Below are 24,689 nucleotides of genomic sequence, written 5' to 3' on the forward strand. Positions count from 1 at the left end.
ATAAGTATTTATTGTGATAACATGTAGGAAGAGGCAGCAGCAGGTGACTGCAATGACTTTAAAGAACATCTTTTATCTGTAATTTCTTTTACAGTGCTGCCCAACAATCTTCCTAACAGAAACCACTTGCAGAATGTCACCATTTCTCTTAGAACTATCAGAATAGGTTGGTAATAATGCACAACACAAAATTAAAAATTAATAGTGAAATCACTGCATTACTGTCTCCTAGTAGAAAAATCCTCCACCTTACAACAAAGGCCTTTAAAGCACTTTGGCTTCTTTCCAAAATACCTAATTAACACTCCACCCAGCGCTACTCTGTGAAGCAGACACGCTAGTGCAAAGCAGGAATTGCTAAGTGTCTGCTGAGGAACTGGGCAGGCAGCAGGGAAGGCTCTGCCCAGAGTACCTCTACATGGCAGTGCCAGCCATACCATGCCAGGAAAAAGATGGCAGCAGAGATGTTAAGTCATTTATATTACTGGAATAAGCCATGACATTCAAAACTGAGAGACAACACACTGGGAAGTCTAGAGAGAGTGGATTTGCTTTCCTCCACGCCAAAACAAAGGCTCTGCAATGTTACATATATTATTCTGATCACAAAAGTATCTCACATTAGGGCTTTCAGTGTGAGATAATTGACCTTGACATTGCTTTCAGCTAAGGGCACATAACTCTTATCATAGTGACTTATCTTCAAGAACCGCATGAAACTGCAAAGAATATTTCCTTGCTATCCTCTCTCTCTCTCTCTTCTTTTAATTTATTCTTGAAAATTGTGCACTGCAAGGACAAGTAGACAGAAGTATAGTGAGGGATGGAAGGTATTTCATGTGGATGAACACATGAAGAGGTGATTATGTATTGCTAAAAGTCTAATCCTTGGATAAACTACAGTTTGCTATTAATTCTCTGGACTTGCTTAGCTGCTACTTAACATTTCCATGACTTAACAATTATATTCTTGAGCTAAGAGTAACTTTTCAACAAAATACATAGGGATTAGAAACATTGATAATTACATTAATTAATATTAATGGGAGTGACAATATTTGTAGTCATATGACAAACATGAGGAAAGCAGGGCTTTAATTTTATCAATTAATTCTGTTTCTAATTGCTTTCACTATTCAATTGTCAGAATGTGTTCCACTTGGAACAAGGAATGTGTTAAGCAGGAAACACAGACCAAAATTGAGGGGAAAGCGGGGTGTGTATTTGTACACGGTATTGTCTGTTATCCAGAAACATATTGAGCCTTGTCTGTGGGCTTTGCATTTTCTCCTATTATAAATGTCAGTCACCTGGAGTAAAGGGTTCAGTCTCAGCTAAGCTGGGTATGTATGTAGAGAGGCAGAAAATGCCACTTATTGAAGAGCTCTCCAAAGTTTCAAACTTCCTTCTTCTCACACCTTCCCAGAGGTGCAGGGTGAGCACATGAAGGCAAGACAAGCAGAGCTTGGAAAAGAGAGCTCAATGTGTAGATCCATACTGACTAGTCAGATTTGTTTAATACATTCAATTGGATCAAAGTTGTCTCTAGAGGAAGGCACAAAGCTGCAGTCCATTGGCCTTAATCCTTCCCCGTGCTCCCGTATCTTTATACTGCTCCACCAGCTCAACACTGCCGTAAAACCAACATAATCCACCCTCAACACTCCCCAGTGTGAGGGAAATCCCACACCAGATCCTTCACTGAGCATCACAGCTGCCTTGGCACCAGGAGGAAGGTAAAATGCTCCTTGCACTGCGTCCAGTGCAGAGTGGAGCCACAAGATGATGCTCCTGCTTGGTGGCCATCCACTGGGAGGCATCCATTGGGGAAAAAAAATCATATCCATAAAGTTTTCTGCATGAAAATCATCATGTCCTGAAACCACTCTCCTCAGAGAGATTTCAGCCCATAAAGAAATCTTAATGCGCTGAAGTTTCCCACCACACAGTGCCTTCACCACATAACAATCCAAGAGGACAATAAAACAAATAATGACTGTCTCCTGGGGTAGCCGCAGTAAAAAAAGTGCTGCCAGCTAGGAATTGTGCTTTTGATGGCTCCGCAGTCAGGATCGCAACACTCTCTACAACTGCTAACCCCCTCGTGTGGTTTTACACTCACTGCCCTGTCAGTCTGTGCCTGGGTATAGCGTGCAACGGTTTGGGGTCTGCTTTTCTTCTCAGCTCATTCTTCTCCTGCTCCTCTTTAGGGTGACACCCCTCTAAGTCTCTGAATAAATACCTCACCAAACTTCACACATACAGATGAAGGGAGATATCACCCAGTAAATGCTGGTTTAGTTGCTTTTTGGCTTTTACCAGCTAAACTGACAAGTTACTGTCTGTGCACCTTGGCTATGTGGATGTTGAGCACCAGTGCAGGAGGGAAAGTGGCCTGGGGGCCATCCAGTGGCCTCATCCATGCCCTGGTAAATCTGGGGGGACTCTGATGAGGAAGAGGGAATAGCCCCAAAGTTCTGCTTCCTGTGGGCTGGATACTCTGCCCAGCCCATCCTCCTTGCTTGTTGACAGCTGATGCTGGTCCCTACTGTATTTGCATCAATACATATTTTTAGAATAAAACTAGGAAGTGTAATTTCATCCTGTTGTGCAGACCACACTGCCAAAAGGCATTCAGGACGGACTCAGCTCTTTTGTGCTGGTATAAATGTTGCTGCTTCTCCACATCCCCATCAGGGGACAGAGCTCAGAATTAGTCCTTTTGTGTTTGTTTCCACTATGCCAGGATGGACCCGCAAGCCTTTGCTTTTCCCCATCAGGAAGCATGGATTTAACGTATCGAATGCACTAGAATTGCTTAATGAGTGCTCAGTGAATATTAATAAAAGTTTGGACGTGACTCAGGCTACAATGGATGAGAAGTTTGAAAGCTTTGATTCAAGATTACAGGAGGCTGTGAGAAAATATGGTATCCAGCAGCTAGCATATAGCGCAGATATTTCACTATCCAGGGATCTCTAATTACTAATAATGTACAGGAACAGTATGATATGTCCTTACAATTGCAGAATCCTTTTCAAAGATAATCTTTAATAGTTTATTTGACAACCTGTAAAATTATAGAAAATTATTAGTCTTGGGAATTACAAAAATCCCCATAGTACAGTCAAACAATAAAATTATAATTACCTGTGGGTAATTGAAATTTAACTGTTTTTTTATTGTATATTACACATCAATAGCAACACAAGTTCAAGAGTGTCCCCCTCCCCTCCCTTTTCTTTTCCTTGCAGAAGTGGAGAAAATGGACAACCCTGCTGGTAGCTTGTGAGCTCTTGTCACAGAACAGAGCTTGAACAATTTCGATTAAAGCAGTACGTTCGAGACTGTCATTAGACCTGCATTAAATTACATATCTGGAATGTTAAAAATAAAGAGTACTGAAGCTTATTCACAGCTGCCTGTGGTAAAGTATGTAGTCAAGGTTTTGATTATCTTTCAAATTCTTATTTTTCTCTTTTCTAAAAGTTATTGTTTCCTCAAACAAATATCTAACACATTTAAGAACAGTATGAGCACATGAGCAGAATTGCTTAAGATGGATAAAGCATTAGCATGTTTCCATTCTGTGCTCAGTAGTATTGTTTAGCACTAACAATGGTAATTTATCAATTATATGAGAGGGAACAAAGCTCTTTGCTGTCTCGTAGCTCCAGAACTACCTATTAAAAGGCCCAAGGCTTGAGACCCCTTCCAGACCTTGGGAGGCACCATTTGCATTGCTGGGCTTTGCCTTGTCCTCTCTTAGTGACCCTGTGGAGGCGGCTCAGTACTCAGCACCACTGTACATCAAGACTTCCATGGCTTCTTGTCTAAACCAGAAAAATTATAACCTATTTTCATTTTTTCCTTCTGAAACAGGGCTCTTGATAATGAGGTGCAACTGTTCATAGCCTTCTTGTCTGCAGCCTGCTCTTGTGTAGTAGGTAAGCCCATCCAGTCCCCTTGTGCTGTATTGCTTTTGATAGCATTAGAGATTTTTAGAACAAGCTTAAGGGCAAAACCCAAGCTTTTTTGGATGTTCTTTGGCCAGCATAAACTGTAAAAGACAGTACACTGCTTTCCTTCCCCAGCCTGTTGGTGTGAAGTGCATCCCTGAACATATGAGCTCTGATGCATGTTTACCCTGCATAGCACCTGGAAAATTCTCATCAAAATGGTATTTCACAAGGGACCTAAGCAGAGAGATTCTGCCTTCTTCACTTGTCCTGCCCATCTGAGATTTTTAAGTGTCTTGGCCTCCTAAAAGCTAAAGTGGGGCATTTGTATAAGACACAAGCCAAAAGGAGACTCCCCAAGAGGGACAGTATCATCAAATCACTTAACGACCTAAACTACAGCAGAGGAGTGACAGGATTGGCTCAAAATCATGGTCCTTATGCAGGAGGAGATGCAGCTGAGAGAGTTTTGTTTTGCCTTGGCTGTTTCTCAGTCCTGACCCTTGACAACACCTGAAGGCAACAGGAAAGTTTTTCTCCATCCTAATCTTGAACCTCATTCCCTGGCTAAGCTCAATCACCCTAAAAAAAAGAATCTGGAGAGCTGTTGTCCACTAGGATTTATACACATGGGATGCCTGAAACCACTCAAACATACCATACTGCAAGATAAAGAGCAGGAGATAAATTTTCCTGCCTTTGAAATTTCTGCTGGTGTCACTCACTGAGGCCAATTTTTACCATTTTGACTCCAGTGAGAAGAGCTCTTCTGATGTGTCTTACTCTGCACTGTGATGCAGGGAAGAAGTCAGAGCTAAGGATGAGCAGTTGTAGCACTGCCAGAATTAAGTCCAGGGCAGATTTTCCATTTTGCTAAAAGCTACTTTTTTATGTAGAAATTGAGAAAATACATTGATGTAACTTGTTGAAAAGGACAAAAAGGTTACTATTTTTCAAACAGAGAGAGCCAACCCTCATGGTAATGGGAAAATATTTTCAAGTGAAAACACAAGCTTTCAGGCAGCCATTAAAAATGAGTACTCATAATAGAATGGTCCCAAAGGAGCTTCATGGAGCTCCTCATGGAAAGCACCATTAGTGGTCTTCATTTTGCTCCCACCTGTAGGGTGTTTGAGCTCATAAATGTTTAGGTGAAGAAGGCTGCAAGCTTCCATATAATAATAAACCCTCCCAACCTTAGGATGTTTTTCTTTCTTGTGGCTGAGGTTAGAAGGTCAATAAAAGAGTTAATCCTGGCTTGCCCTGTAAAAGGGAACAGCTCACACTCGACAGACTTCAAAGGCCTTTAGACTGTGTGCATATGGATGTTGTTATTTCCTGCCTCAGCTGTCTCAAGAAGACAGGGTGGGGAGAGCTGTTCTTTTGAAAGAGGAGTTTTGCCTTTAACTGAATCAGCTGCAGCGATACAAAGGTTAGTGTAAAATGTTTTTGAAAGCAAACACCAATTCAATACACTTCTGGAGATTCTTTCATATTTTTTTTCCCTGTGAAAACTTAAACCTTACTATAAAGCAACAGAGACCAATCACAGCATTTCAACCAAATGGCCAGGAGAAGCTTGTCATTGAGGTTCATCACATTCATAAAGTTGACTTAAACTTTTAAATACATGAACAATTTAAACAAGAAAAATAAATAATCATTGTGGGCAACATTCAGCAAAACTATCTCTCAAAAACAGACAACCAAAACCACCAACAAACAAGAAGAGCATACATAGTGGCGACAAATATCACATAAATTTACTAAATGGGTTGGTGGACCTGAAAATGTAAGAGACCTGAAAAGTGTTCAGTCTGAAAAACAAATGTATGTCACGCTCCAGGTGTTCCCAAATGATGGCCCCACTGAATACTTCTTTGATAACTACTTCTAGCTTGCTGGAGCAAGGGCTTCAGAGAAGCCTCAAGGCAGTGATACAGCCTGGCCACTCCTTAAAGAAACAGAACTTGCTCTTAAGCAGCACCTTGAATTCAAGCAAGGGAAAACGTAGCCAGAGCTCTGCTGCAGTGTCAGTGGACAAACGTGTTACCCAATAATTTCCCTGCACTCAGCAGGGGGTTTTAGAAGTGCAGCTTTTTGGGCTTGTTGTTTTCAGGGGTTTGCTCCTTCTGCTGCATGACAGCTGCACGAATGGCAGTAGGCTGGGCCAAAGCCATCTTACAACAGGTAATTAACTATGGAACAAGCTTTTCTGTGCCTCTTCTCACTTTGCTTTGTTTTCGCTCTCACCATTTTTAACCACATAAGGATTTGAGACCGTAGCTGGAGACGATGCCTTCAATTATGACCCTGTATGTGTGCAGAGAGGGGCTGGACACTCCCCTTTCTTGCCTCCAGGCAGCTCTATGTTACGCTCAGCTGATGACAGCACCAGGCAGTTACTTATAACAAGGAGAACTGGGTGTCCATTTGCTTTCCAGCATTGAGGGGATGCTGATTGCACAGCATAGAAAATTACCTCAGGCCTCGTTAGGCTGGAAAAATACATACTACAGTCTTGGTTACATGCCTCCCTGACTTGGTGTCCCCCTGCAGAGATGAGGGTCCATACTAAGAAACAGTGTAAATGTTATAGTCGATATCCCCTGGCAGAGAAACTGCACTGCAATTTCTTTTTTTTTCTTTTTCTTTTTCTTTTCTTCCCTTTGTGCTAGCTCCTGTGCTACCAGCTAACCATTTCCTATAAGGGAATGGCATTGTGTTAAAGTTATATGGTGTATCATATTAAATTTTATAACAGTGCTTTGTGTTTTGAAAAGACTTGGGGGGGAAACAGCATCAATCAGGGAACCACATTTGATAGACTTGGAAGGGGCCTCCTGGGTCATTTTGGCCAAGACCTCTATGAAACGGGAAAGCTTTGGCAAAATACCTTTCTCATAAATGTATCTAACCTTTCCTTAAAGACACTGAGTGATTGTGCCATAAATACTGCAGGCAGGTAAACTAGTCTGATTGACCTTATGATCAAAAAGTGGCTCCTAATACTGTACATAAGGTACAATTTTCCATTCTTTCAGCTGTAGCTAAGCAAGAAAAAAGGGCAAATATGCAGTAATGGGCAACAAAAGAGACTGTGCAAACAGTTTTGCTTTCACTTTACTGCCATCACCTACCATAAATCTGGATGTACCATTGATACTCGGTTTCCCAATGCAGTGTCTGTGATCCGTGTGGTATCTGTCTTACTTTGTCTCTGACTTTTGGAGAGGCAACATTACGAGTGTAGAAGTAACGAGGACGTACAAGCAGCACTTTCCGATTCAGAAAGCCATTCAAAACCCTATGCCAGAGAGTTAAAGTATTTATTTCTATTTTCTATTTATTAGAATTTGTGAGTTGTTTCTTGCCAGGACTGTGGGAGCTAGGGGAAGCACAGGGCTTTCTGTGTCTCTGTTGGAGTGTCAAAGAATAATTTTCATTCTCCTCCAACAATTGTGCATACTGAGAAATAAATACCTGGTAGTTTAGCTGTTTGTTGCTGCAATAGTAATGCATCGTGTGCTGGTTATGGCCCCATACTGCTCTGCCTTCTTTCTCTCAGTGAATATTAGGAGAAGTGTCATTTTGTATAGATGTGTTATTAAATCACAGACACGTTCACTTCTGAAAGCTTCCTGAGCTGCACATAAACTACCTTTGGCTTGCCTGTTTTTTTCTCTTGTAAGTACTAAAAGGTGGTGAGAGAGCTGAAGGCCAGTTGCTTTCCCACTTATTTCTGTCAGGCATATGGAAATGGGTTGACTCATGGTATCCATCTCAACTGGCTGACCATTACCTCATTCATTCTGGACACCCCTCAGTGTATCCTTGCAGCACTCAGGGAAAAGCATGTCTTTAAAAGCCAAACACACCACTGTGGAGGCAGCGAGGCACTGCTATCAGATGTAAGAATGAACAACCAGCTTATAGTCTTACCTCAAGTTTTATTGTTGTCACCAGCCACTTCCTTAATGTTGAAGAAGACACTGAAGAGATCCAGTGAAATCTTGTGAAAATGGGGGGACAAGTATTTCACCTGATCCTCAGCAGACCCAGGGACAGCCTTTCGTTACTAGACAAGCTCATGCAACGCTACTCACAATCTGTCCCAGACAAGTGTGTTTCAGACCAGCTGAGGAAGACTCTAGGGGAATTTCTTCTTCTGAAGATTTGGAAAAGAAGTTTTAGAAATTTGAGGTATCCTGAGCTTGGCTTTAATGTCCATTCATTGTTCTGGGGTAGATCAGGTCATCCTCACCTGTTTCTGGGGTGCTTTTTGTTCGTTTGTTCCATTGTTGTGTTTCTCATACACAGCAGACTGCTGTCTAATGGTCCAGGGGAACTGGAGTTAAGTCCTAAAAGCAAAATACACAGAAAAGATAAGATAATTTAGAAAGAATATGGAAATCCTGGGTTTGAAAGCATGATGGTGTCTCTGCATGGATCTGCATGGATCTGCATGGATCTGCCCACCTTTTATGCCTCATGCTTTTTTACCAATTCAGACTGACATTCACTTGTCCTCAACTCAGCGTTAATCATTTCACAAACACCTTAAATAAGTCCTGAAAACACAGATTATTTTTTAAAGTGCCTTCTTGTGGTGGGTTGAAATTTTCTCCCCAACATTAACTTTGCCAGACCAGCTCAGCTTCAAGCAAATGGAAGCTGTATTTACAGGCAAAGCTACAATCTGCAATGGAATGCAATGATTATGTACAAAATATACAGCATTTACAATATTTACAGATAGTTACAATTAGCGAACAACATGAGAACCCTCCTGGTCAAGAAGACCAGGGAAGCCTTCTCTGCACACACACACATACCCCTGTCCAAAAGGGAGACAGCAGTAGAGAAAAAGTAGCTGTTAGACTAACCAAAACAATGCAGCCAACGTCAAGTAGAAGCAGGGTTAGTATCTTCTCCAGAGCAATGAAGCGAGAAGAGAAGCCCCCAGAATGTTTTGGCACAACTAGTTTTATGGTAGCTATCTCTTCGATGGAACTCTTTAGAACTACCTTTATTTTCTTTTTCACACCCAATAGTGATATATTTACATTTTTCTACTTTTCTGCCTGAAATCTGTAACAAAATTTCAGAGGCACAGCCTAAAACTACCACACCCCTTCATACAAACAACTAAATGCCATCCCTCATCTTACACGCAGAGTTTGAAAATACTTGTTTGGAATTACAGGCTGCGATACACCTCACCCAGCTGTTTAAGGCTCCATCACAATGGAGTGTAAAACACCTGTGAAAAAGACTACAAATACTAACAGACCTGCTTTGTATTGCTTAGAATATTTCCAGCCATTGTCTTGTTCTCACTGAATCATCAGATCAAACTTCACTCATAACAGAGACAGTCCCAAGCCAGCTCACCCCTCATTCCCTTCCTTGCCTTAAACTCAAGCTGTAACATAAGTTCTTTGACCTGCAAGTGAGTTGCAGCCCACACAGCACTGATTTGCTTACACGGGATCCTGGGGACTCGACCCACATGACAAAATCAAGTCTGCTACCTTGACACTTCACAGTATCACAGTATCACAGTATCACTTAAGTTGGAAAGGACCTCGAGGATCATCGAGTCCAATCTATCAACACAGACCCCATGACTAGACCATGGCACCAAGTGCCATGTCCAATCTCCCCTTGAACGCCTCCAGGGTCGATGACTCAACCACCTCCCTGGGCAACCGGTTCCAATGCCGAATGACTCGCTCGGTGAAGAACTTCCTCCTCACCTCGAGTCTGAACCTCCCCTGGCGCAGCTTGAGACCGTGTCCCCTTGTTCTGGTGCTGGTTGCCTGGGAGAAGAGGCCAACCCCCTCCTGGCTACAACCACCCTTCAGGTAGTTGTAGAGGGCAATGAGGTCACCCCTGAGCCTCCTCTTCTCCAGGCTAAACAATCCCAGCTCCCTCAGCCTCTCCTCATAGGGCTTGTGTTCAAGGCCTCTCACCAGCCTTGTTGCCCTTCTCTGGACACGCTCAAGTGTCTCAATGTCCTTCTTAAACTGAGGGGCCCAGAACTGGACACAGTACTCAAGGTGCAGCCTAACCAGAGCAGAGTACAGGGGCACTATGACCTCCCTGCTCCTGCTGGCCACACTATTCCTAATGCAGGCCAGGATGCCATTGGCCCTCCTGGCCACCTGGGCACACTGCTGGCTCATATTCAGGTGGCTGTCGATCAGCACACCCAGGTCCCTCTCTGTTTGGGAGCTCTCCAGCCACTCTGACCCCACCTGCTTCCGTCCCATATATCCCCCATTTTCCTCTTGGTCCCCCTCCATTCCCTAGACAGTAATTACCTAGGGAGTAGGGAGACATATTTTTGTTCTGTTTTGTTTGGAGGGGAAAATGGAGGCAGAGGGCTTTTAATGCTCTTTTAGTATTATTCTTTTTCTTGAGGAAGGGGTGATTTTTCACCACAGCATTCTGACCTGTGACTGTACTGTTGGTTACTGCTGAAAACAGAACGTACATTCACATCAGGTGCTCCTAAAACAGCAACAAAAAATGAAATATCATCGAGATTTTCTGATCCTGTTCAGTACACAAATGCCAATCAGAAGCAAATATGGGGCTGTATCTTGCAATCCATTTTGATATTTACAACAGGACATGGCATATCATTTAATTTAAATTTGCAGCATGCTCAGTGTAATTAATGCTGTGCAGTGCCTAGAAAATCCTGATTTCTTAATGTGATATAATGCATGCATGCTCAGACCATTTTTTTAAAGTACTGTATCATTTTGGAACATTAATGGGGCGGCACTGCCACTAAACAGGAAAAAGAACCATGCTTGTTTTCCCTTTATGAAACTTCCATGCAACTCCCCCAAATATGATGCAAACTACAGGTTTGTTTTAAAGGGGGGGAGTCAGAGATTTAATTTTCCCTTGACACAGCGTGATGCCTGAATAGCCAGGCAGCTATTCCTAAATTATGTGCATTTCATTCCTAGAAGCTGTGAGCATTTTGAATGGACTGTTGTTAAATAGAGTACACAAGCATAAATACTCAAGGGAACAGCTCACAGAAATTTTGGCATGAGCAGGAACCTGGTATCTATCACAGTAGTATCTGGGCATGTAATAATAATGCATATTGATTTGTTGGGAGTGCAAAGAGAGGGGTTTTGGTATTTTGGGATGAGAAGTGCTAAACTTGGAAACACCTTGTGTGATTATAATGAGTCTTGGTATTTGTGTACTGTGGGTTTGGCAGGGACAAAAACGTTCCCACATTAATCCTTAGACCTGTGAGAGTGGCCTGGGTCTCATTTTTGGACCCAAACTCAGGAGACTGGATGCATGATAAAGACACATATATATTATACACAAAAAAATTAGAAGCATAGCATTTACATCCGCACCCAGAAAATTAAGTAACAAAAAGGCAACATGTTTGGCAAGAAGGTTTGGGACTAAAAGCTGCCTACTTCATCAGGCAGCTTTTGGTTCAAATAGTGCAAAAATATGAGTGAAGAAAGAAAACAAACAAACAAGTCAGCACAACCGCTATCATTTTGCAAGGTATCAGTTTCTACCAGACTGTACTATAAAATGTGCTGTTTATAGATCTGTTGAGAGCAACACAAATTCTTCAGGCCCTCTAAATAAATCTGTTCCTAAATACAATGCTGCAATTTCCATATTCTCATCTGACACCTGATAATTCAACCTTAAGAGTAGTTGGTCCTGCCTTTGAACCTCTGCAAACACAGTGTGAGGAGGGTGGACAATTTATTGATTGAGATTGATTTTTATAAGAAGCATAGGAGACAGATATGGTATCAGGTGTCACACTGTATGTATTACACTCCTTGAAAAGATCCATAGGTGACCAGACATGGTTCAAGACTATGCAAAGGTAACAGCCAGTGAGCACTTGCAGATGATGTCATCCCGCCACAAGATACCTCTCTAATTACCACATCTGAATTTCAGGTAGTGATGAGATGGCTTTACTGCTGGGAAGCCACCCTCTGCCATTTCCACACGTAGGAACCCAAAGAGTTATTCTAGTACAGATTGCCCAGTCCATTGATCTGTTCCAGTTTTTGGTGTGGTGCCTCTCAAGCAGGGGCTGGAGGAGCAAACAGCAATGTGATTGAAATGAACGATTTGGTGTTTCCACACCTGTAACTGTGGGGTTTAGTGCTGTGGTTATTCCAGAATGTTACAAGACAGGACAGTGGATTTGTCAGGAGTGAAAGAATTTGTGAACTGGCTCTTTAGTTTTTAATAAATTGCCATTGATATGAATAGCTCTGAGCCCCTGCAAGGACCTAAAAAACCAGGGACAAACAGATGAGAGAAACAAAATGGCAGCAAGGGTCTCATCACGAGGGATGTTGATTAAAACGTGAGATGGAGGGCTGTCCCACTTGTGAGTGAGTTTGGCTGGGGAAATCACCCTCCTCCCACCGTCTCACTTCCCTCATCTGTAATGAGGGAAGGAATAACTTTGCGGCATACTTTACATTGGCATTGCATGCTAACTTCATTACTGTTTGCAACAGCCTGCACAATCCTCGGAGGAAAGGAATAATAACAAAGGGAAAAAAATATAATTACCAAGCTCATAGTTTTCATCCATAATCTTCATTTCAGGATTCACTATTTCTGATGTCAATATTTTATAATGGAAGAATGAGATATGCTAAGTTTCTGTTTGATGGAAGTAAATTCAGATTTAATATTGACGAGGAGCTGAATTTTTAATACACTAAGGCAGTGTGCAGACATTCCCCTTGTTTCTGCTCCTGCCACTCCTTTGTGCCAGTTCGGCAACACTCCATGACCAGGCAGAAAAATGGAAAGAAGCTGCTTGCAGTTTTCAGTAGGGTGACAGTACTTTGTCATTTAGCTCTGTCACGATAACTGGGAGTGTCGCACAATGAAACAACACAACACACCCCCAGTAAATGAGAAGTTTTCAAAGTGATGTACAGCCCTTGTCAATTGCCAAAGCTTTTGTTTGTTCACAGGGTGAGGCAGCATTTCCAGAAGAAAAACCACACTGAGGAATGGCACTTATAAAGCTGGTTGTGAGTTGATTTCCTCTGTGTTTTTGTAAAACTGGATACATCATACAAACAACAGGAAAATCTCCTCTTTTATCACACGCTCCTGTCTTCCAACCTGCTGAGGACTTTCCACAAACTCTTTAGGAATTTACTTATTTTTTGTTAAATGGGGTTGGATCTCATTAATAAAAGAATGGTATAATGGAAAAGAGTTTCTAAAATTATACTGTAACCTAGAATTGCAGGATTCAGCTTTCTCTGCCTGAAGAAAAAAATTCTGAAGCATTAAACTTACTTTATCAAGCATTGCACCTGACATGCTCTCATAAATTTTACATACATTTTAACTTATTTTAATATTATGCAGGCTTGGTTTAAAATATTCTCGTGAAGTAACTAAAATGAAGCTGCTCAGCCATAAATTAGAGCTAAAATAATACTTATTCTCTCCACCCCATCAATATTTCTTTACTTAAAATCAGGTGTTGGATGTAAGTTAAATTTTCCCTTGCTGGGATATTTTGTATGTCTTAATAGGCCTACCACAGAACCAGTGAGCCACATTTCTGTGGGGCTAAATGTGTTCTCTCTGCTTTTGTAGAGCTATCTTGTCTAAAAGGAGTCCTTTGCACACCACACCTCAGCTAGGCCTGGGGTCCACAATGAATAGAGGCCACATAGATACCTACAGATACATATTTTCACTGGAGCAGCCCTGTTCATCAGAGGGGCAGATGAAAGGACAGGGGCTTTGTGGCTGTTTGCAGCCCAGCACAGCCAGAGCACCCCAAGGACGCCCCCTCAGCCAATATTATCATCCAGCAGGTACAACATCACTGACAATTCATCACAAAGTTCCATTTGTGTCACGATTTCTTCAGCTATTTCAAAGTAGAGCTAAGTTACACAAACATTTGCCTATCTAGACATAACAGGACTGTTATGAAATACTGACAGCTTGTTGCCATTTAGCCTGAACACACACTGCAAGTGTCTGTCAGGCCATACTTGGGCAGCCCTGCAGCATGCGACGTGTCCCAGACACTGGAGTGATTATGTCTGAATGCTCCTTATCTGATTTAAAAGCCGACAACGCTACACATCTGTGCATGCGAGGCTCCGCTGCTACACTGTGACGCCAGTATTTATTTTGCTTCTGCAAGTTAGTTTTCCTTGAGAAGCAGCAGGGGCCTTCTTCAATGAACTGAAAAATGTGTATTGTATGAAGGTCTGTGGAGGGTTTGTGCTGTAGTTCAATGGGCAAATGTGAACCCAGGGGATGACATTTCATTTAAACATTTGGTTTACATCATTACATGCCAAAAATATTAATGTCTTGACTTTAGCAAACTGAATTCAGCAATTCCCCCCCACCCCCCTTTCTTAAATGAAGTAATTATAGCCAAAATACTCTGGATATTTATTCATCCCTCTCAAAAGTGAAGTTTTGCACACAAACATTTGGTTTCAGGGCTGAATTATCAGTATCTGCTCATTTGGCACCTTCCTATTAGTCTGTGTTGGAAAGCACCTATAGTTTCCTTTCTGGTGTTTATTGTAGTACTCTCAGACCTTTGATCAAGGCATCCTGGGTAACAGCAAAGTATTCCTTAATGCTTATTTGCTATTATGAATAAGAGTGAAGAATATGGTTTCTGTCAAGGGATCTGTGAAGACAGTTAATGTAATTGAGAAGCAGAAGGGCATTTACGGAAGTGCATCTGAATGTCCCCTGCACATATAATTGCATCAGGAATTCTATATTAACATGCAAGTCCTGTCCAGAGGAAGAAAAAAAAAACCACCCCAGCTTATTTTTAGGTAGAAGTCCTCAGTGGGCAGTAAATTACCTGTAATATCCCCCAAACTAGCAATTAGCCCTGTTTGCTGACTACCTGAATTGTTTCACAGCAGTTCAGCGAAGTCTTACCTGTTATCACCATACTTATCATCAAAGATTCATTGTAGGATTCCTGCAGCTTCACATACTGTATGCCTAAGGTCAGTCATATAATCACAAATACATTTTGTTTGCTTCATTTGGCCCTTCAAGACGGTTTTCTCAGGCATCGATATGTGAGGATAGCTGATACTGTCATGCTTCCTAAATCGGAAGAGTGTGAAAACAGAAATCAGTTCAGCAGTGCAGGTGTACCTTGGCATTTTTTAATATGAGTGCATTTATTCCTGTATTAGCAGACAGTCCTGAGCATCTGCTTTGACAGCATGAGCTTTCTACCACCTCTCCAGAGTGTTCTAGCAGGTCTAGGGATGTTCTCTTTCCCCTTTACTCTGCCCTGGTGAGACCACACCTAGAATACTGTCTCCAGTTTTGGGCTCCCTAATTCATGAAAGACAGGGATCTGCTGATAATCCAAGCTGGCAGCAACAAGATTGATAAGAAGGGCACTGGGACAATCAAAAAGTAATTCAAGGCCCTCAGGCAATTGAGTGATGGGGCAGGAGTTCAAGGAGTGTTCTGCTCAGTTCCCTCAGTGGCAGGGGTGTACACTGAAAGAAACAGGAGCACTCATGTCACCAACAATTGGATCAAGGGATGGTGCCAGCAGCAGAATTTTGGGTTCTTTGATCAAGGGACAAATTTTACCACACCTGACCTGCTGGACCTAGATGGAGTGAATCTATCTAGAAAGGGCAAGATGGCTCTAGCACTAGAGTTGGCAGGGCTCATTGGGAGGGCTTGTTGATCTGGACAAGGGGATTGAGTCCGCCATTAGTAAGTTTGCAGATGACTCCAAGTTTGGAGCAGGTGTTGATCTGTTACAGGGTAGGAGATCTCTGCAGTGGGACCTTGACAGGCTGGACAGATGGGCAGAGTCCAATATGATGGCATTTAAAAAGTCCAAGTGCTGGGTGCTTCACTTTGGCCACAACAACCCCATGCAGCGCTACAGGCTGGGGGCAGAGTGGCTGGAGAGCAGCCAGGTAGAGAGGGACCTGGGAGTAGTGGTTGACAGCTGTCTGAACATGAGCCAGCAGTGTGCCCAGGTGGCCAAGAAGGCCAATGGCATCCTGGCCTGCATCAGGAATAGTGTGGCCAGCAGGATCAAGGAAGTCATTATGCCCTTGTACTCAGCACTGGTTGGGCCACACCTTGAGTACTGTGTCTGGTTCTGGGCCTCTCAACTTAAGAAGGACATTGAGACACTTGAACGTGTCCAGAGAAGGGCGACGAGGCTGGTGAGAGGTCTTGAGCACAAGCTCTATGAGGAGAGGCTGAGTGAGCTGGGATTGTTTAGCCTGGAGAAGAGGAAGCTCAAGGGAGACCTTATTGCTCTCAACAACTACCTGAAAGGTGGTTGCAGCCAGGAAGGGGTTAGTCTCTTTTCCCAGGCGACCTGTGACAGAACAAGAGGACACAGTCTCAAGCTGTGCCAAGGGAAGCTTAGGCCTGAATTGAGGACAAAGTTCTTCACAGAAAGAGTGATTTGCCATTGGAATGTGTTGCCCAGGGAAGTGGTGGATTCACTGTCCCCAGAGGTGGCACTTGAAGCCATGGTTTAGTTAGCCATGAGGTATTAGGTAATAAGTTGGACTTGATGATCTCTGAGGTCTTTTCCAACCTTATTGATTCTATGATTCTATGAAAGAGTCAGACAGAGAGCTATGAGGATAACTGTGGGACTTCAATATCTCTCCTATGAAGAGAGACTGAGAGAACTGGGGCTGTTTAGTCTTGAGAGGAGAAGGCTGAGAAGGGATTTATCAACGTCTATAAATATCTGCGGGATGGGTGTCAAGATGCAGGTGCCAGTTTCTTTTTGGTGGTGCCCAGTACTAGAACAAACAAAAGCCTATGGAATTTTTTCCCTTAAGGCACATGAGCAGTTCTCATACCCCTAAGTATGACTACTTTTCCCAAACAGTAACTTGGGTTTGTAAACAATAGCTGTCTTGTCTGCTTTAGCAGTAGAAACGATCATAGGCACACAAACACATACACACACATCCTGACAGCATAATTTTCACTGATTTTAAGGAAAGAATATCAAGTGGAAAGGAGATAAATTAAGCATTTTAAATAGAATACAGAAATGTTTGGATCCTGAGCATTAAATTTGTCATTTTAAGCACTGTGCACACCTTTCTGAGTAATGCTTTCTCAGGCAAAGTTTGACTGAATTAACACGCACTATTTACGTCCCACTTTCTGTGCTGGTTCTGCAGCATCTTATAGGGACATGGTCCCATTTTCCTGCCTCTGATCTGATGGACTAGGTCTGAGTCCTTCAGGTAACAAACAAGATGGAACAGGAACTCAAGTTGAAGATGAACATTTGAGGACTGCTTCTTGCTTGCAAATATACCCTGAGAAGCACAAAATGGGAAGACTTCCTTTGTCTCTAAAATGCTTCAACTTCTTGTTTCACAATCAAGAACATCAGCTCTGTGAACAGACAAACTGCTTACTCTATACATCTAAGAGAGGCTCTTCAAAGAGCAAACCATCTGTAAAAGCATAAGCTACCACTCTGAATTTTTTTTCTTCTTTTTTTCTCTTTCTCTCTGTGGGGAGAGATTAACATAAGGCTGGTAACATGCTGGCTGGTAAGAAAACACAGCCCTGAGCTGCCCTGCCATTGCATACCTAGTCATGCTTTTGGAAAATAAAGGCAGATGACACAGAGAAGAATGCAGGTTAAATAATTATTTCTTTCTCAGTTAGGGTTTTAAGCAAGGACACTGAGACATGAGCTATATGATCAACTTTATACTCTGAGAATCACTCTCAATGTCTCCAAACCTCTACTCTTTCAGTGGTACATTCTGTTTTTGGGAGTCTGTAGGTTGTGAGCTCCCAGTTAACAGCTCAGTGAGAGAGTGACCAGTGTGAGCTGAGAGCTGCTTGGCCATCGTCACAAGGCACTCCCAGGAAAAAAAGAAAGACTTGGCAGGGAAAGTGTTCTTTAAAATAAACTTCCTCCCCCCTCCACCTTTGGGTTGAATATTGTTTCCACCCTTACTAAACAAGGTCTTGACTAAGAAAAATACAAATAAACTCATCATAAATTAACATGACCATGAATAGGTGGACTGATTAAACAACAAAGTTCACCTTGTTTTCTGAGTTGAAAGCTCATGCTGTTTCTTGGCAGAACAGGCATGTCAGACCTGTAAATAGCTACTTGCTACCTTGATTCAATCAGTGATAAAAACAGCACAGTATTAACATCTTGGGGAAAATCCATCTGGGAACTGTATTCTGGGGGGAAAAAAATGAAAGGGAGGTAACTGGATACCTCTTCTAGTGTGTGTTTATTTACTGATTTCATACTGACTTTAAGGAACTTCACATTTAGAATAGAATAGAATTAACCAGGTTGGAAAAGACCTTCGAGATCATTGAGTCCAACCTATCACCCAACATTGTCTAATCAACTAAACCATGGCACCAAGCACCCCACCTAGTCTCTTCCTAAACACCTCTAGTGATGGTGAATCCACCACCTCCCTGGGCAGTACATTTCAATGGCAAATCACTCTTTCTGTGAAGAACTTCATCCTGACATCCAGCCTAAACTTCCCCTGGTGCAGCTTGAGACTGTGTCCTCTTGTTCTGGTGCTGGTTGCCTGGGACATGAGACCAACCCCCATCTGGCTGCAACCTCCCTTCAGGTAGTTGTAGACAACAATTAAGGTCGCCCCTGAGCCTCATCTTCTCCAGGCTAAGCAACCCCAGCTCCCTCAGCCTCTCCTCATAGGGCTTGTGCTCAAGACCTCTCAACAGCCTTGTTGGCCCTTCTCTGGACACATTCAAGTATCTCAATGTCCTTCTTAAATTGGGCGGCCCAGAACCTCTTTTCCCTCTCGGGGATAGGCCATTCTCTAGGACTTTTCTCCCCCTCTGGGATGGATGTGCTCCATCTGCTGCTAGCAGACCTGGTGCCATAGAAAGTTCCCCAAGATGGAACAACCCAAAATTCTGTTGGTAGGGAACTGTGTCCATTTCCCACTGCATCTTGGGTCACCTCCCTCTGCTAGGGGAGCCTGCAGAGCCTGGTTCCTCAAATCCAACTCCCTTTCACGTTCCCTTACAGTCCTAAGTCTAGCAACTTCTTCCTTCAGTTCAGCCACTAGGTTAAGCAGATAATCGAGCTGCTCACACCTAATGCAGGTGTTATCTTCACTGCCCTCCATTTCAAGTGCCAGGCTCCAGCACTCTCTGCAGCCAGCTGCCTGGACACCTGCCTGCTTAAGTCCCGTCCTCTCACCTGAAAATCCTGTGTTTCAGACGTTTTCTGTTAAAATGCAGAGCTGATTACTTGTGCAGAAAGAAGTGGCAAAGAACGACAGTTCTTCAGCTGAAGGTAAATGACATGATCTGGCAGAGGCAGAGGTTTGTACTTGCTGTTTGATTTTATAGCAAAGGAGGTTTATGTGGTCACACCTTACCATGAAGTTTCATGCCACAACGGCAGAGCGGCATCACCTGGGACAAAGCCAACCCAACACTAACAATTGAGTGGTCAGAGCAGCCCCAAACTGTGATCTGGAGCAACCACAGACACTTAGATGTGGGAAAGATTTTGCATTTACACCTCAGGGGTTTGAGGTTGGAACATGTGAGCTGAACTTTAAAAAGACTGTGAAGAAACGGTTACCTTTTGCTGACATGGCAGGACTAAAATTGATTTTTCTTCTTGATGTCCTGCTATGAACGGAGCCTTGACATTATTTTGCAGCATCTCTTCTTTCTGTTGAATAAACTAACAGGAGAGCTTCAGGATTTGGAGGCCACGTGTGCTTGGCATGAAAAATTTTATGTAAATCCAGTTGTGAGAAAGTTAATGCAAAGCTAATGGGGTAAATGAGCCAAAGCAAGATTTGCCTTTTAGAGCTTGTTCTGATTTTATTTCCCCCCCCCCCCTTTTTTCTTTCCCCTGAAGCACTGTATTCCAGCACTGATAAAGTTTGAGGACTACACTAAAGGTACAGTGCACATGCTCTAAAATCCAGCTATTCTCTGTGGATGCTGTCCTGTACTGCTGGTTCATCTTGGAAGCTCACTGGGAGTGTTTTGGAGACTTTTAGTATCTTCAAAAGTCTTTTTGGGATGCAAGCAAATGATTCAGGGTCTGGACACTGGACTTTTACCTTGGCAAAATATTTGTTGCTTACTCTGACAAATGCTTTGTCACAAAGAGCTAGACTATAAAGAAGGCATTAGGCTCTGGATTAATTTTAGATGAAGTTTTAGGACCAGGCCAGGCTTTAGGTTTGTGTTGCATCATGCTTAAATGCAGTGCTTTGGCATTCCTTGCATCCTGGCCAGTGACTCTATGGGATCACGCTCTGCCAAATCTCTGTCACCTTGGGCGTCATGAGCATGAGAAAACAGATCCCTTCTGCCTTTGTGTCTCACTGAAAAATAACTTACTGGGGTTGGTTTGCCAGCCATCTCTTCTGGCCAGCTAGGTACAGCTACCCCATGCACTCAACTTTAAAGGAATTTGGACAGGATTTATTTAAGTTCATTATTTTATTACAGCTCTTATGCAGGTATCAGAGTGAAGGTTCCTGTTTAGCATGGTGGCCTCAGGTAACTACTCCTAAAGGACTTAGGAGCATTGTCTGACTAAGTATTCATCAGAATAAGCAAATATTTTATAATTAAGACCTTAATTAAGAATTCTGTATTTAAAAAACAAAATCCTGCAGTTTCCATATGAAACATTACCTCTGTGTTTGTTTAAGAGGGTGAGGGGCAGCATTCACTTTCTCCAGCTATTCTAACAGCTGTTCTGGTAGATGGAGATATGATAAGCACAGTGCTTAAAATGAGGAGGGAACCAGAATATGTAAAAATAGTTGAAGAAAGAAATTCTGAACAAACACTACAGACAACTAACAGGTAATTTTTCTTAAATTCAGAAACATTTGAGTCACATGCATGCAACCAGTGAAAAGGAATACTGCCACTTAAGAGGCGTATGGGTGCAACACACCTTTGTCTACAGCAGGAGCACTATGTTCAACCTCTAAACTGGTTATGTAGAGAGGAAAATGTTATCCACCCCGCACAAATAGTTTTGGGAATAATTCTGCCTAATGGAAAAATATAAAACTCACAGTCTGTTCATGGGCAGCATGAATGGAGGTGAAATTTGTGATGGGGCTAATTCATTACAAATTATTCCCAATTTTGGTTGGCAACAGCCGCGGAGCATAAATACAATTATGTTAAGGACAGTAAGAGTTCAGACTAGATGGAAAAGAGTAAGGCAGTTGAACCTTTGGGAAGGCAGCTAGATAGGTGCAGGTTGTGCCATGAGCCATTCAGCACTGGTGAAAAGAACACCGTCAATGTTTGCTTACATTTTGTACTCCCTGGCTACTTAAATAAAGGGAGCGATACTATTTAAAAGTTATGACGGTGCCGAGCTGTTCCCCTTCTCCCCTCACACTGCTGAAGCTGAATGCCTGTCCCAAGCGCTCTGCATTATTGCCTGGGAGGTGGGGCAGTGCTGCAGCCGGCAAGGGTGGAATGGTGTCACACAATGGGACAGAATGGGAAAACCCTCTGTTGGGCAGGCACCTAATGCCATCCCCACTGAAGCCGGTATGAGTCCTTCCTTTGAATGCCATGGTTATTGTCAAGGCTTTAGAACAGCATCGTTTGAAAAGGCTGAAAGTATCTTATTTTCAGCCCAGACCATGATTAATACATGTATTTTTTAAATTCCTGAACTGCAAGTCATTGAAAAAAATCCATGTTATTATGACTGAGCTCAACCCAGTTTTATATATCCAAAGAAGCATACTCCTTCAGCTAGAATGAGAAGGGTTTCATCTCCTGTGGAATTATGGGGTAGCTGTCCTTGTACAAAATTTGTTCAGGGTCAAGTTTTAGGCAATATTTTGTGCTGCAATAACCATACCATGACAGAAAACCTCGTCATCAGATAAGGAAAAAAAATCCTCTTCTTCAGGTCAGTACAAGGAAGGAACATGACAGAGCTATAAATACAGAGCCCAGAGGTGTGAAATCTTGTGCATTAAACGGAGTCATGGGCCATGTTTAAATTTTTTCCTGAACATTTAGGATGTTCAGACAGAGAAGCAAATATATACATAGAAGAAGCTCAGCAATGAAAGCAGCTTCTCATGTTAAGTGATCCTCTCTTGTAATTGCTATGAAATTTGTCAATTATTTTGAAAGTATATAACTGATTGGAGGGAATTGAATTGGGTAAATCAGTTTTGCGTGCAACCTGCAGTTTAGAGGAAGAAGCAGCTGAAAACTGAGAGGAAAGGCTGTTTGGTCACACCCTCATTTGCCAGGTACAGGCCAAAGAGACTCAGCAGGGCTAAATAAAGATGTTCAGATAAAATCTGAACATTTTAATCTGTGATACTAAATGAGAAATCCTGGTCACCAGGCAACTGAAGTTAGATATTTAAATGATGCTACTCATTTCCAGAGATGTGCAAATACACTACAGTGCCCAATAAAGTCAGAAATGAGCAGTGCTCAAAGCAGGGGAAGTTTGGGGGGAAGTTAAAACATCTCCCATGATGGTCACAGGTGTATAAGGCAAAGTTCAATCATTTCAGTAGTGGTATTATATCTGTCTTACAAAAGTCTTGTGAAGATGGTGGTGGTGAGATCTAGATGTACATGATGGTTGGGTGAAAAGATTTCCAATGACTGTCAGAAATTGCAGACTGTGGTTTTGTAAAGAAATGAGAACACATGTTTTGACATTATAAGGATTTCTTGTGGCCAAAGGTTACCATTGGCTAGAAAGAGGTTTAGAGCCTCTATTTTAAAAGCAGTGTTTAAAGACAGAGATTTTACAGGATGGTGCTGGCTGCTTGTGTGGATGTATGTGGCAAATCTCTCAAGACTCATCCAGCACTGAATCAGATGAAGTCGCGTTCAAGTCAGTGAGGCCAGGAGGATGGTCCCAATAAGGCAAGAATGGAAAGAATGTGAAATGGGAGGTAAGATACTGGTGAATCATTGCTAATGCCAAGAGTGTGCTTACTCACCTTGCCAGGAAAGGAAGGAAGGAGAGCTGGGAATTAAATATGAAATAATCTCAAGGAATGATAGAAAGAAACATGCCAAAACACAGCTAAAGACATTGACCACACTGAAAAAGGAGGTTCTGTAGGTTTGCAATACAGCAGTAGGAGACCAGGGTTTCCCTTGTTCTCCCAAGAGGAACAGGCAAACAGTAAAGGATAACTTGCTGTTATTCCATTAAAAAGGGGAAAGAAACCATCAGACACATGCCTAGGGTGAGTGTGGTCTGTCTTAAGATCAAACCCAACCTGCTTTCCACAGAAAGGGGTTCACTTTTAGCGCATAGTAACTTGCTGTACTAATGCCAGTTGTGGCTGTCATCCTGGCAGCTTGACCACAGGCCACAGAGATAGCCAGGTTCAGGGCCATGCTCTTGCCAAAATCTTTCTAAATTTGGCAGTTGAAACCAGGATTTATGTACATTTAAGCAGCTAACAAAAAGCCCTGTTCAAGATTCCAGGGTTCATCAATGGCCTCATTCATGTGCTTGGAGTAAAGCACGTGCTGCTAGATGCTGCTCACCCAAGGCCCACAGTACCAGGTCTCCAGAAATGCCAAGCTCCTGGGTGCTGCTGGGTAAACAGATAGCTCTTTATTTTAGAAGCCTAAATATAGAACTGGTGCCCAACTTTAGATAATCAGAATTTCATCCCCTCTACAGAGACCTTGCAAAACACAAATTATCACCATGAAACCAGTAGTTACTTCTTATATTTTGCCCCAGGTTGACTGAATCCAGGCTCAAAGATTTCTCAGTATCATTAGTTTAAAATCTTGTGACCCTTTTATAAGGAAAAATACCAGGGATGTAGCTCCCATGCTTTGGACACATGTTTAGCTTGATTCCCTTCTGAAGCCTTTGATCAAATGAGATAAAAAACCACCTGTGTAACTTAAACACACTTTTCAGAACTGCACTGAACTTTGGTGAAAGTAGAGAAAAAAACATTCTTTCATATCTGATTATTTGAGAATCTCAAATGCAACGCCTTGCTTAAAATATTGCCTTCCTCATGTAGAATATTTTAATATTAAGCCAGATATTTTTATATTCCCACAAATTAAATGCACCGTGGCTGAAGGTTTGACAGAAGCTTTAATTTGCACATTAAAAGGCAGAATGATTTCAGTTTTGACAGCACAAGCTTTTGGTTTGTTAATAAAGCAATTCTTTCTCAGTTGTGACCATCTTCCCCAAGTAAGAGAATGCAGTGTGTAACAAAAAACGCACCAAAACCACCACCGCCACCACCAACAAAAAAACAACCCTAAACTTTTGATCTAAAATTATTAAAGAAATTCAGACTATAAAAACAGAAGAATGAAACTTTTACATTCAAGCTTTAGTAGTAACAGAACAAGAAACAGAGGAAGATACATGTTCCTGCCATATTTGCTGTACCTATTGTTACTAATGTAACCTAACTTCAGAATGTTTGGATGAAGTTCATTGCTAGAAGGTACCTGATAAAATTGAAGTCACTTTGGGGGCTGGGGGTGAGAAAGTTGTCTGTCCAGAAATGGTTTTGGTGAAAAGCAACACAGATTTTCCTTGTGATATTCTAATCAAACTGCAATCTAAGAACAAAGATTTCACGCTTGTGATGAAGCCCAAGGGCCACCAAG

At 42.3% G+C, this 24,689-nt stretch overlaps 1 long non-coding RNA gene across 2 annotated transcripts in view; it reads right to left on the minus strand.

The window, feature by feature from the left end:
* Positions 1–8,106: 8,106 nt before the first annotated feature.
* The window catches only part of LOC137448586 (uncharacterized), a 504,441-nt gene continuing 487,858 nt past the window's right edge, over positions 8,107–24,689 (minus strand). Inside the window, exons 8-9 of one of the 2 annotated variants that reach the window (XR_010989145.1) lie at positions 14,943–15,116; positions 8,107–8,320 (exon numbers count right to left, since the gene is read on the minus strand). This is a non-coding gene — a long non-coding RNA (uncharacterized lncRNA). The remainder of the gene's footprint in view (positions 8,321–14,942; positions 15,117–24,689) is intronic. The other variant, XR_010989146.1, reaches the window with a different exon arrangement.

Source organism: Melanerpes formicivorus, unplaced genomic scaffold, assembly GCF_026170545.1.
Source record: "Melanerpes formicivorus ecotype bairdi unplaced genomic scaffold, bMelFor1.0.p_v2 SCAF_25, whole genome shotgun sequence".
NCBI lineage: Eukaryota > Metazoa > Chordata > Aves > Piciformes > Picidae > Melanerpes > Melanerpes formicivorus.